The sequence below is a fragment of the Coffea arabica genome, chromosome 5e (assembly GCF_036785885.1).
Source record: "Coffea arabica cultivar ET-39 chromosome 5e, Coffea Arabica ET-39 HiFi, whole genome shotgun sequence".
NCBI classification, from domain to species: Eukaryota; Viridiplantae; Streptophyta; class Magnoliopsida; order Gentianales; family Rubiaceae; genus Coffea; species Coffea arabica.
Genome location: NC_092318.1, coordinates 31715495 through 31729851, shown reverse-complemented (window position 1 = coordinate 31729851; position 14357 = coordinate 31715495). Strand labels below are relative to the sequence as shown.

The window sequence follows — 14357 nt, the reverse complement described above, 5'->3', positions numbered from 1 at the left end:
TCAAGAAGGACAGCCTGCTTTGAGGAGTCACGGACAGCAGTACACATGGGGGAAAAATATGAAATTTTTACAGAACAAAGACCCATGAGTCAATTTTCAAATGCCGCTGATGGCAACTCAATCGGATTTTTCTACAACAAGATATAAGCATTTTACTGAGACTGGTCAGTGAAATCCGAAAATCTGGAAACCCATTTTTCACTTGGAAAAACCCCTTTTTCTCTTTTAAAACCACAAGACTTTTATTCAAACCACCCATACACTTAACTATAACATTCATACCAACAAATTTCAACAAATTTAATCATCAAATTTCAACAAATACCAAAGGTGAAGCTCGGCTCTTCCTCTCTCCCATTACGGACAAATTCAAGCTTTGAAGCTTTCAACTCTTTCACCAATCAAACCACAACAAATTCATTAACTAATCATAATATACATTTACCTACCAACAAGAAACTTAACTACATCAATAATCTTACTAGAAATTTTGAAAATCAAGGCAAGAAAGGAAGGGGGTGGTTCGGCCAAGACAAGAGCCAAAGCTTTTCAATTTTTCCAACCAACTTTCTCAAGGGTTCATCATATAGCCAAATAACACAACAATCACAACAACAACAACCACAATCCTCAAGTCCTCTACCTGAATTCCACCTCAAGTCAACTATCTAGGGAGAGCTTCAAGAACCCTCCATAAAGAGCTCCTAATCTACAAGGTTAAGAGGTGATAAGGGAGTTTCATGACTTACCTTGAGAGATGGCCAACAATACCCCTTCAAATGAGCCAAAGACTTCAACTTTCTTCTCTTCTTAGCTTCCCAAGGTTCTTCTTAGCACTTTCAATGGTTTCTTTTGGTTGATCTTAGCAAGAATTGAGCAAGAATTGAAGAAGGAAGAAGAAGAAAATGAAGGGGAAAGAGGGAGGGGGAGTTCGGGTAAGAGAGAAGGCAAGAGAGAAGAGAGAGAATGTTATGTGATAAAATGAAATGAAGGGAAGAAAAAGAGAGGGAGAGAGGCCGGTTGTGTGGAGGAAAAAAATGAGAGAGAAAAAGTTGTGAGCTGACATAAAGGTGTGAAGTGACACGAGTCACTATCAATAGTGAATTTTGTCTGGCTTTTGCCTAACATTTCTTTAACTGGTATCACTCTACTATTTCCACCAAGTAAACTTTTCCTATACTACTAACACTTACGATCACCAATCCCAGCTCATTTCACCAATTCACCACGTAAACGCGCTATCTCACCATTTTTGCAAAAATAAAAGCATACGCGTCACGCGAAGCACTTTTAAAGAAATTTTCGTGCTTAAGTTGATAAAAGTAAATGGTATGCTATTGTAGATGATTTAAAGTGATAAAAATGGATAATTTAAATAAATGATTAAATATTCAAATAAATAGATAGTTAAATAAAATGTTTAAAAATTGTAGGTCCTTACACCCTCTCCCTCTTAAGAGAATTTCGTACTCGAAATTCATATCTTGGCTTTCAAATAACTCTAGGTACTTCTTTCGGGTTTCCTTTTCATTTATCACAACAATAAAGGCTCTTCAGATCCTGGTACATCTTATTACCTCCAGGGTGCACCGTATACTTAGAATGGTGAGTTTCTTTTGACCCAAAATTCACTCTTGTTGAATTTAGCAAAAGTTAATGCTCTCTCAAGGTTTGCAAAACTATCCTCAAGTGTCGATCTTGATACTCTCTAGACTTAGAATACACCAATATATCATCTATGAACACCGCCACAATCTAATCCAAATAGAGCTTAAAACTCAGTGCATTAAGTTTAAGAAAACTACTGATGCATTAGTCAACCCAAAAGACATGACTATAAACTCAAAATAGGCACGTCTTGAAGTAAAAGCAATCATAGGTATAACTCCTTCTAAGATTCTTAACTAATAATAGTCTTGCCTCAGATCCAACTTAGAAAACACCCTGATTCCTTATAATTGGTCAAACAATTCATCTATGTGAGGTAAAAAGGGTATTTATTCTTAATGGTCACCTGATTCAAGTCTCGAAAGTCCACGCATAGCTTTAAACTTCCCTCTTTTCTTAACAAAGAGTACAGACGCCTTCCACGGGATTCACTCTCTCTAATGAATCCTCTTTCAAATAAAGCGTACGTTGCTCTCCTAATGGATCTTTCACCATTGGTACGTTTTCCAACTTCATGTTATCCCCGGGTGTATTTATAAGAAAAGCTAAATATTCTCATGCTTCAGTATGCATAGATTTTCTAGCTCGGATTCCTGATACAAGAGCAGACGATGCCAGCTTACTTCTCACATCTAGCTAGTCAATCCATCCCTAATATCACATCATACCCCTTATTTGCTAGATCCACAAGATCTGCCAAAATTCACACTTTCTATAATTTGCACTAACAATTAAACACTGATCCCCCGTAGGAGTCCTAACCTCCAAGTCATAGGGCAAGTGATCATACTCTATTTATACCATTCATGAAACAAGGGTTCACACAATAATAGTTGGCTCCAGGGTCAATTAAAACTGTAGTTAAATGATTCAATCTTGTAGTTCAAAACTCGAATAGAAGGATATATTTTTAATAGAAGACTAAGCTTACCAAAATTTTCGAACTCAATTTGTCCAAAACCATTTACTGGCATTCGATTTTCAAAATTAACAATTTTAGTAATGACCTGGTTTCTTTTGTCCCAAACGACCAACCAAATTTTTGTCCAAGTCAAGTCAATCATAATATGCGAGATATAATCGAGGGGTGGCAGAATGCGATTCAAAATTTAAAAATTAGAGTTAAAGATACAAACTTTTCTTCATGACCCGAAACTAAATTTTCTAAGTATGAAACTTCAAATAATGTTTTTGCCACAATCATCAATACATATTTCAAATTTCTCAAATACGTTTAAGAAGATTAATCATCCAACTCAATCTTTCCTTCCATGATCCCTCATCTTTTTCAGGAGTGCGGGGTTGCCTAAACCCATGCCCACGACCCTTTCCTCGTTCTCGCCAAGTCATACTTAATATAAGTCTATAGGCGTAAGAAAAGGAATAATTAGGCATAAAATAACTTAATACATATACAAGTTGCAAAAATATTTAGAAGCAAAAACATTTAGAATTAAAACATGATTCTTTACATATACCAAAAGTTATAGTACGAGTCGGGAGATCACAAAAAAAGTCAAATATGTCAAATATAGGACATAGGCAACTAAGTGCCACAAAATATAGGAGTACATGCAGGCAAAATACAAAAGGCATCACGGTGTGTACCACCTCTCCTATCCTAGGCAGGATCAAAAGAAGGAAAACCATAAGTCTAGTTAGGGATAGAACTAGAAGAATCCACGATATCAAGCCACGTCATTCGAATAATTGTTAATTCCAAATTCCATCCAAAAGCCTAAGCTACTTTCTAAATTCTTAGGCTAAAACTTCCAATGAATACAAGTTTTCCTCACTAAATTCAAGGTGCAAGATCCCATACAAGTAAAGGTAATAAGTCAAACCAAAAGGAATGTAAAAGATGTCTCATTTTCAAGCTCAAAGTGGAGTCCAAAATTGTTCAAATGGTTCAACTTTTCTGCCGGAATTTCGGCAAGCAAAATAGTGGAGAAAGCAAGATTTCCAACCCTTAAACTCATCAGATGACCATTTAAAATTCATAATCTTGACTCACCTCAAATATAACCTGAAAATTAAAGTCTTATAGTGTTTTGTAAGCAAAAATAGTACTACAACATCAAGAAACTTTTGAAATCAAGGCTGCTTTAAGTCCTCAACTCAAGAAGGACAGCCAACTTTGAGAAGTCACGGACAGCAGTACACGTGGGGAAAAATATGAAATTTTTACAGAACAAAGACCCATGAGTCTATTTTCAAATGCCGTTGACGGCAACTCAATCAGATTTTTCTACACCAAGATATAAGCATTTTACTGAGACTGGTCAGTGAAATCCGAAAATCTGGAAACTCATTTTTCACTTGGAAAAACTCCTTTTTCTCTTTTAAAACCACAAGACTTTTATTCAAACTACCCATACACTTAACTATAACATTCATACCAGCAATTTTAACATAATTTAAGCATCAAATTTCAACAAAAACCAAAGGTGAAGCTCGACTCTTCCTCTCTCCCATTACGGACAAATTCAAGCTTTGAAGCTTTCAACGCTTTCACCAATCAAACCACAACAAATTCATTAACTAATCATAATATACATTTACCTACCAACAAGAAACTTAACGACATCAATAATCTTACTAGAAATTTTGAAAATCAAGGCAAGAAAGGAAGGGGGTGGTTCGGCCAAGACAAGAGCCAAAGCTTTTCAATTTTTCCAACCAACTTTCTCAAGGGTTCATCATATAGCCAAATAACACAACAATCACAACAACAACAACCACAATTGTGACGCCCCGAAAAGTATGAGTGTGAGAACCCGAAATTTTCTAATTTTCTAGGGTTTATTTTTTTAATCGCCCGCATTTTCTACATTTTCTTTATTAGAAAAATTTCCCAGATAAAGTTTATGAGCAAAAATAGTTTTAAAATGATTTTTCTAGTATCGGTTAGTTTTTGAGAAATTAAGAGCGTATTTTGAACGTGGGACCCGCAAGTGCGGTAAACGCAATATATTTTTGACAACTTGTTGGATTTTTGTATTAAGTGATATTATTTTACAAGGTGTTAAGATATTTGTATTGGAGAGACAAAAAGATAAGTTTTGAACCAAAAGGTGACAAGTGTCACCTTGTGATTTAATCTTGGACTTTGACCATTTGACTTTACCTTTACCTTTACCAAATAAATACAAAAAATTGATCAAAATAAGCTTCATTTTGCAAGCTTCTTGGCCGAATGTTCTTGCTCAAGAAAGAAAGAAAAGCTCTCAATTTCTAGTCTCCAATCTTGCCCAATCTTTCAATTAAACCGATTAATCTTCCAATTACTCCATAAAACCTCTTAATTTGGTGGAGTTGAGCTTGGTTGTGAAGTTGTTTGGAAAGCTAAGGTGACTAGTTGCTCTATCTCTTGTATTGCTAAGGTGAGTTGTGAAGGACCCCTCTCCTTCCTCTAATGATGTTCAATTCATGATTGGTGGTGGTATAAGATGCAATATTATGGATTATTTCTTGATTTGTGGTTGAAATGATGGAATTTTATTATTTTTGGGGATTTTTCTGTTTTAATATAAGCATGATTGTGTGGCTATGTATGATGATTGGAAATGATGTTTAATGACTCTAGGAGGTGGAAAAAGTGATTAATTACAATCAATTTCTGTTTTGGAAGAAATTTCAGAAAATTAGGGTTCTTGAGGGAGCATTCTGCCCGAATTTTTAGCTCCTAGTTATAGGCCGAATTGGCCTTGGATTAAAACATGAAAGTTGTAGGGAATGACATTTTAGAGGTTCCTACAAAATTTTAGGTCAATCGGAGTAGTGTAGAATGAGAAAAGTCGAAAATACTATTGCTATTCTGGTTTTACCCGAATGTAAGAATTGCGCCTGTAATTGGTTGTTTTGGCTGGAATTGCTTCAAAATTGGTTGTTGAGGTCTTCTGATGAAATGTATCCCTGTTTCTTAGCTTTCATCTGGTTTTGGAATTTCTGGATTTGGACTTGGATAGCCTGCTTTATGATGTTTCCGCTAGAATACGTTCTGTGAATCTGTTTTTGTGATTCCGGTATGGTATCTTGCATTTTTGACCTGGTTACACTCGAAACTGGGTTGAGTAACCTTCTGTAATATTGTAGCCCTATCTCTTAGCTTCGAAACGGTGTGTCTTGCACCTTCATCCGACAATCGTAACGCCTTTGGTACCATTACCGCAAAATGACGTCAAAACTGTTTTTCTGGTTTTGAGCTTAACTTTCATTTCCGGACTTTTCCCTAGCTTGACTTGTACTAGCTACTTGGAGCTTGTTGAATGGCTATTGGATGAACTTGTTGTTGTGTGTGTACCTTTGGGTTGGAATGAGGAAATAATGAAGCCAGGATGGCTGGAAATGTTAGCAAATTCAGGGGAAGTGCTGTCCGAACTTTGAAGGGATTTGTTTGAATTGAGTTTGTGATCTAAGACTTGGATTTGAGCAAGGCAATGTTATATGCTGGATGGTTTCTGAGCCATGGAGGTGAGTGACCTTAAACTATTTCCAAAGTACTTGTGAAATGTTTCTTGCATTATTTATTTGATTGCATATCATGCGTGCTTGCATGTGGATTCATGATATGATTTTGGCTTCAATGAGTTCTGGGAAAGTCTTGTGCTGGACACCAACGTCTCCACCCTATTTATGGTTCATGTTCATGTTATCTGGAGCTCAAAAAGGGGCTCCCTCTTAATGTTAATGTTAATGTTAAATGATCTATTTGAGCGTTGGGTGTTCAAGTGCTATGATTTCCCTGGCTCACGAGAGCACTAAACGAACATTTGATCTCTGAATCATGACATCATCGAAATGATCGAAATGCAACATTGTGAAATATATTTGTTTAATGATTTACTGGTTACTCGCTGAGCTTCTAGCTCACCCCAAAAATATTTTATTCCCCTCCACAGGGCTCAAAGCGAAGGAAGGACTTGTTGTGCTTATTCACGTGACTGGATGGCCTATATTTTGTACAATTTGGATTTACTAATCATTTTATGTATAGTTGAGAATTGTTTCCGCTGCATTTGTGACATGTAATTATTGGAGACTTGGATGTATATTTGTGGACCATGTGATGTATATTTGAGATTTATATTGTAATATATTTGAGGATTGTAGTGAACGACTGAGTCCCGGCGAGAGCCGGGCAGGCGGCCCGCCGAACCCTGGGGTACGCCCTAGGGGGAGGTGGGGCTGTCACAGTAATCCTCAAGTCTTCTACCTAAAATCCACCTCAAGTCAACTATCTAGGGAGAGCTTCAAGAACCCTCCATAAAGAGCTCCTAATCTACAAGGTTAAGAGGTGATTAAGGGAGTTTCATGACTTACCTTGAGAGATGGCCAACAATACCCCTTCAAATGAGCCAAAGACTTCAACTTTCTTCTCCGCCTAGCTTCCCAAGGTTCTTCTTAGCACTTTCAATGGTTTCTTTTGGTTGATCTTAGCAAGACTTGAGCAAGAATTGAAGAAGGAAGAAGAAGAAAATGAAGGGGAAAGAGGGAGGGGGAGTTCGGGTAGAGAGAGGGCAAGAGAGAAGAGAGAGAATGTTATGTGATAAAATGAAATGAAGGGAAGAAAAAGTGAGGGAGAGAGGCCGGTTGTGTGGAGGAAAAAAAAGGAGAGAGAAAAAATTGTGAGATGACATAAAGGTGTGAAGTGACATGAGTCACTATCAATAGTGAATTTTGTCTGGCTTTTGCCTAACATTTCTTTAACTGGTATCACTCTACTATTTCCACCAGGTAAATTTTTCCTACACTACTGACACTTACGAACACCAATCCCAGTTCATTTCACCAATTCACCACTTAAACGAGCTATCTCACCATTTTTGCAAAAATAAAAGCATACGCGTCACACGAAGCACTTTTAAAGAAATTTTCATGTTTAAGTTGATAAAAGTAAATGGTATGCTATTGTAGATGATTTAAAGTGATAAAAATGGATAATTTAAATAAATGATTAAATATTCAAATAAATAAATTGTTAAATAAAATGTTTAAAAATCGTAGGTCCTTACATCCTCTCCCTCTTAAGAGAATTTCGTACTCAAAATTCATATCTCGGCTTACAAATAACTCTAGGTACTTCTTTTGGGTTTCCTTTTCATTTTTCACAACAATAAAGGCTCTTCAGATTCTGGTACATCTTATTTCCTCCAGGGTGCACCGTATACTTAGAACGGTGAGTTTCTTTTGACCCAAAATTCACTCTTGTTGAACTTAGCAAAAGTTAATGCTCTCTCAAGGTTTGCAAAACTATCCTCAAGTGTCGATCTTGATTCTCTCTAGACTTAGAATACACTAATATATCATCTATGAACACCGCCATAATCTAATCCAAATAGAGCTTAAAACTCAGTGCATCAAGTTTATGAAAACTACTGATGCATTAGTCAATCCAAAAGACATGACTACAAACTCAAAATAGTCACATCTTGAAGTAAAAGCAATCATAGGTATAACTCATTCTAAGATCCTTAACTAATAATAGTCTTGCCTCAGATCCAACTTAGAAAACACCCTGACTCCTTATAATTGGTCAAACAATTCATCTATATAAGGCAAAAAGGGTATTTATTCTTAATGGTCACATCATTTAAGTTTCGAAAGTTCACGCATAGCTTTAAACTTCCCTCTTTTCTTAACAAAGAGTATAGGCGCCCTCACGGGATTCACTCTCTCTAATGAATCCTCTTTCAAATAAAGCGTACGTTGCTCTCCTAATGGATCTTTCACCACTGGTACGTTTTCCAACTTCATGTTATCCCCAGGTGTATTTATAAGAAAAGCTAAATACCTTCCTGCTTCAGTATGCATAGATTTTCTAGCTCGGATTCCTGATACAAGAGCTGACGATGCCAGCTTACTTCTCACATCTTGCTAGCCAATCCATCCCTAATATCACATCATACCCTTATTTGTTAGGTCCACAAGATCTGCCAAAATTCACACTTTCTATAATTTGCACTAACAATTAAACACTGATCCCCCGTAGAAGTCCTAACCTCCAAGTCATAGGGCAAGCGATCATTCTCTATTTATACCATTCATTAAACTCGGGTTTGCAAAAGAATAGTTGGCTCCAGGGTCAATTAAAACTCTAGTTAAATGATTCAATCTTGTAGTTCAAAACTCGAATAGAAGGATATATTTTCAATAGAAGACTAAGCTTACCAAAATTTTCGAACTCAATTTTTCCAAAACCATTTACTGGCATTCGATTTTCAAAATTAACAATTTTAGTAATGACCTGGTTTCTTTTGTCCCAAACAACCAACCAAATTTTTGTCCAAGTCAAGTCAATCATAATATGCGAGATATAATCAAGGAATTTAATGTATATTGGATATGTATGTGGCAGAATGCTATTCAAAATTTCAAAATTAGAGTTACAGATACAAACTTTTCTTCATGGCCCGAAACTAAATTTTCTTAATAAGGAACTTCAAATAATGTTTTTGCCACAATCATCAATACATATTTCAAATTTCTCAAATACGTTTGAGAAGATTAATCATCCAACTCAATGCGTGGGTATTCAAGCACATATATAATAAAATAACATATACATGGAGAATGTTTCAAAAATTCCATCAAAGTTTCGAGTTAAGAGCTGCGTTTGAGTAAAATGTATATTTTAGAAAATGCTTTTAAGAAATATAAGTAAACATGCAGGTTCATATATGCATAAACTTCGATCCAACACCTTTACCACCTGTCACATCTAATCCAAGAGCTAACTCTAATGGTACATAAAGTTCGGTCATTTTTTACTATCCAATTCACAACAAATATTCATTCTTAGTCCTAAGAAAAGATCCAAACCTAAGCTCTGCCTGATTTTCGATTTTCATGCGGGTTCAAAATGTATATACATATAAATAGATATTTGTGGAAAAGGAACAACAGGTAAGTGGATATATATATATATAGAACAACAGGTCAAGCAAAAATTGAAAGTGCTTTTATTCAATTAAAACAAATAGTTAATGAGTTCAAGTCACCTCACGAATAACCAACGCAATATTTTGGGAGTTTAAATGTTCATAAAAGGTTGAAACATGTCCACAGGACCAATCACAAGATAGGTGTAGAACAATTATTAAAATTTCACAGGGGAGAACCTCACTAAGTACCCAACTAGGTCAATCCATTATAACATTGGTAGGTCTAATCTTCTCGTTCACTTCCGACTCATATCCAACGCTAGAATGCCATTGAATTATATAAAACCATCCATCAATCTTTCCTTTTGTGATCCCTCATCTTTCTCAGGAGTGCGGGGTTGCCTAAACTCACGCCCACGCCCACGCCCACGCTCACGACCCTTTCCTCATCGTCGCCGAACCATACATAATATAAGTCTATAGGCATAAGAAAAGGAATAATTAGGCATAAAAGAACTTAATACATATACAAGTTGCAAAAATATTTAGAATTAAAGCATGATTCTTTGTATATACCAAAAGTCATAGTACGAGTCGGGAGATCACAAAAAAAGCCAAATATGTCAAATACAGGACATAGGCAACTAAGTGCCACAAAATATAGGAGTACATGCAGGCAAAATACAAAAGACCTCACGGCGTGTACCACCCCTGCTATCCTAGGCAGGATCAAAAGAAGGAAAACCACAAGTCTAGTTAAGGACAGAACTAGAAGAATCCACGATACCAAGCCACATTATTCGAATAATTGTAAATTCCAAATTCCATCCAAAAACCTAAGCTACTTTCTAAATTCTTAGCCTAAAACTTCCAATGAATACAAGTTTTCCTCATTAAATTCAAGGTGAAAGTTCCCATACAGGCTAGGGTAATAAGTCAAACCAAAAGGAATGCAAAAGATATCTCATTTTCAAGCTCAAAGTGGAGCCCAAAATTGTTCAAATGGTTCAACTTTTCTGTCGGAATTTCGGTAAGCAAAATAATGGAGAAAGCAAGGTTTCCAAACCTTAAACTCATCAGATGACCATTTAAAATTCATAATCTTGACTCACCTCAAACATAACCCAAAAATTAAAGTCTTATAGTGTTTTGTAAGCAAAAATAGTGCTACAACATCAAGAAACTTTTGAAATCAAGGCTGCTTTAAGTCATCAACTCAAGAAGGACAACCAACTTTGGGGAGTCACGGGCAGCAGTACACATGGGGGAAAAATAAGAAATTTTTACAGAACAAAGGCCCATGAGTCTAGTTTCAAATGCCACTAACAGCAACTCAATCGGATTTTTCTACACCAAGATATAAGTATTTTACTGAGACTGGTTAGTGAAATTCGAAAATTTGGAAACTCATTTTTCACTTGGAAAAACTCCTTTTTCTCTTTTAAAACCACAAGACTTTTTTTCAAACCACCCATACACTTAAGTATGACATTCATACCAGCAATTTCAACATAATTTAAGCATCAAATTTCAACAAAAAACAAAGGTGAAGCTCAGCTCTTCCTCTCTCCCATTACGGACAAATTCAAGCTTTGAAGCTTTCAACTCTTTCACCAATCAAACCACAACAAATTCATTAACCAATCATAATATACATTTACCTACCAACAAGAAACTTAACTACATCAATAATCTTACTAGAAATTTCAAAAATCAAGGCAAGAAAGGAAGGAGGTGGTTCGGCCAAGACAAGAGCCAAAGCTCTTCAATTTTTCCAACCAACTTTCTCAAGGGTTCATCATATAGCCAAATAACACAACAATCACAACAACAACAACCACAATCCACAAGTCCTCTACCTGAAATCCACCTCAAGTCAACTATCTAGGGAGAGCTTCAAGAACCCTCCATAAAAAGCTCCTAATCTACAAGGTTAAGAGGTGATTAAGGGAGTTTCATGACTTACCTTGAGAGATGGCCAACAATACCCCTTCAAATGAGCCAAAGACTTCAACTTTCTTCTCCGCCTAGCTTCCCAAGGTTCTTCTTAGCACTTTCAATGGTTTCTTTTGGTTGATCTTAGCAAGACTTGAGCAAGAATTGAAGAAGGAAGAAGAAGAAAATGAAGGGGAAAGAGGGAGGGGGAGTTCGGGTAGAGAGAGGGCAAGAGAGAAGAGAGAGAATGTTATGTGATAAAATGAAATGAAGGGAAGAAAAAGTGAGGGAGAGAGGCCGGTTGTGTGGAGGAAAAAAAAGGAGAGAGAAAAAATTGTGAGATGACATAAAGGTGTGAAGTGACATGAGTCACTATCAATAGTGAATTTTGTCTGGCTTTTGCCTAACATTTCTTTAACTGGTATCACTCTACTATTTCCACCAGGTAAATTTTTCCTACACTACTGACACTTACGAACACCAATCCCAGTTCATTTCACCAATTCACCACTTAAACGAGCTATCTCACCATTTTTGCAAAAATAAAAGCATACGCGTCACACGAAGCACTTTTAAAGAAATTTTCATGTTTAAGTTGATAAAAGTAAATGGTATGCTATTGTAGATGATTTAAAGTGATAAAAATGGATAATTTAAATAAATGATTAAATATTCAAATAAATAGATAATTAAATAAAATATTTAAAAATTGCAGGTCCTTACAATAATCACGTCTGGCAAGAAAGAATTATTTGTTGAACTTGATGAATGGTATTTGCAGTTTTACAATTGGTATCACAAGCCAGACTTAGAGATTAGTTCTGGACATTTCCGTTGTCATAGAGTTAGGGTACAAAGTTATTAGAAAGCATTCAGTTGATTGAGTTAGGTCACAAAGTTGGTCTTGAAGTTTATAGTTGGTGAAGAATTCAGCCATAAGATTGGTCCGAAAATTGTTGGATTATTGAGGGTGTTATGATAGAGATAAGAAAAAAATTCTTGTCAAATTTGTTGATTGCTACATGTTGTTGAAAGATTTGATTGGTTAATTAGCCAAGAAGGCCAGGAAAACTTGTTAGAAAGGTGAAAAAAATTTATTCAACTATATGAATTGTTAAATAATGATAGAATTTTATAGAAATTTGATTGATGGTGAAAATTTCGCTATATTGACTCCTACAAACACAAATAGACATGTACAGTTTGATTGGTTTTTAAAAGTAGCAAAATACCTCAAATAATGTAATTTAGATGATTTTCTTTGTTGAATTGTTGCAAGTGAGTTACCTAAACATGTTTTCAAGAAGAGGCACGGTTATTCTTTCAAGTAATGTGTAAAACAATAACAAAAAGTATTTAATAAACTTTTGTTCATCGTACTAAAATATCTCAAAGATTTTGCAAGGATATTTATAATATTTTGTAGATAATTGAGAAGAATTATGCTTTCAAACTGAAATTTGATTGTTGATATTGGGTTTTAGATTTTGAGAATGATAGATTTGTTGATGATATGAGTGTTTTTGAAAATTTTGAATCATTGAGAGTTTTGATTTGCATACCTTATTTAGAGAAACTGACAGTGACGAATTTGTTGAAGAAAAAGAATGTGGTAATTTGGTAAAGGAAGAAGAAAAGTTTGATTTGGTATGTGAAGAAAAAGAAATTGTTATTGAAAAACTTTGATTTGGTATGGAAAAATATTGGATTTGATAGATAAGGATTTCATCGGAATTGAAAAATATTTTGCTCCTGAAGAATTGATTGATAGTTTGAAATTTTTTGGTAGTTGTGGTAGTGGAGATTCTAAATTGTTTGGCAGTGATAATTTTGGCAAAAAAGACAATTATGATTTTGTATTCTTGGGCACTTATGTTGGTAATAAATATGGTGACTCTACTGATGTGTGGGTTTGTATGAATAAGTACTTTGATCAAGAAGAAATTGTTGAGAAATTGTTTGCAAAGTATAAGGTTCGTCCACAACCACGAGATGAAGATTAATTTCAAGATGTTGCACATCATCTCTACTGCTACAGAGTTTTCAATGGAGATTATTGCTCGATTTGGAGTTAGACCTACCTCAATGTAGAGATTGGTTTAAATGAGACAATGTTGACAAAAAAAATCAAGCTTAAAATTTTCTATTTATTCATTTACTAATTTTATAGGTATCAGATTTTTTAGTAGTTGTGTGATTTAGGAATTTGTGTTTTATTTGGTACTTTTTTATGCAAGTGGTTTCTTTCCCAACAAATCTAATAGATTATGAATAGGATATTATTTTGAGTGTTTTCTTAAGAGAGTCAAGGAGAGTTTGTATGGTTTCATTGTGGTGTGATTTTCTTCTATTATTTTGAAATATAATAATATTGTGAGTTATATATTTCTATTCTGTTCCATAAAAATTTGAGTGATTGTTCATCCTTCAGTCTATTACCCTGCACATATTGATTATTATTAGAATCTTAAATTTGGGTTCTACACTGATGGCAGTCATAAGAGAAGAATTATGACTATTGCGAGTTGTTCTAACTTAGATCAATTTATTTGGTGCACCTTGGTGAAATTTGTTTGAGGTTAGTCAAAACATAGTTATTAATCTCAGCCCAGAGCTCGACCTAGAGAAGTGACTAGGCCATTGGTTCAATCGCAGGTTGAACAGTTCAATCACGGATTACACAATAGCTATATTGTAGACACCAAATTTTTATTATTTTTAATTTCATTTTTATCATTTATTATTTATTTATTAATTGAGTTAGATTCTTCATTTTCATTTTGTAAGATGTTAAAAGAGGCTTTAATTCTCTTAAATTTGATTTGAAAATTGTTAACTTATTTTTAATTGATTTTTGAAGAAAAATGAAAA

At 35.0% G+C, this 14357-nt stretch overlaps 1 long non-coding RNA gene across 1 annotated transcript; it reads right to left on the bottom strand.

The window, feature by feature from the left end:
- Positions 1-9690: 9690 nt before the first annotated feature.
- Positions 9691-11747, bottom strand: LOC140006245 (uncharacterized). The gene is made up of 2 exons (XR_011813880.1): positions 11518-11747; positions 9691-10028 (listed from the first exon to the last, which is right to left on the bottom strand). It is a non-coding gene; the product is annotated as an uncharacterized lncRNA (long non-coding RNA).
- Between the last annotated feature and the right edge of the window lie 2610 nt (positions 11748-14357).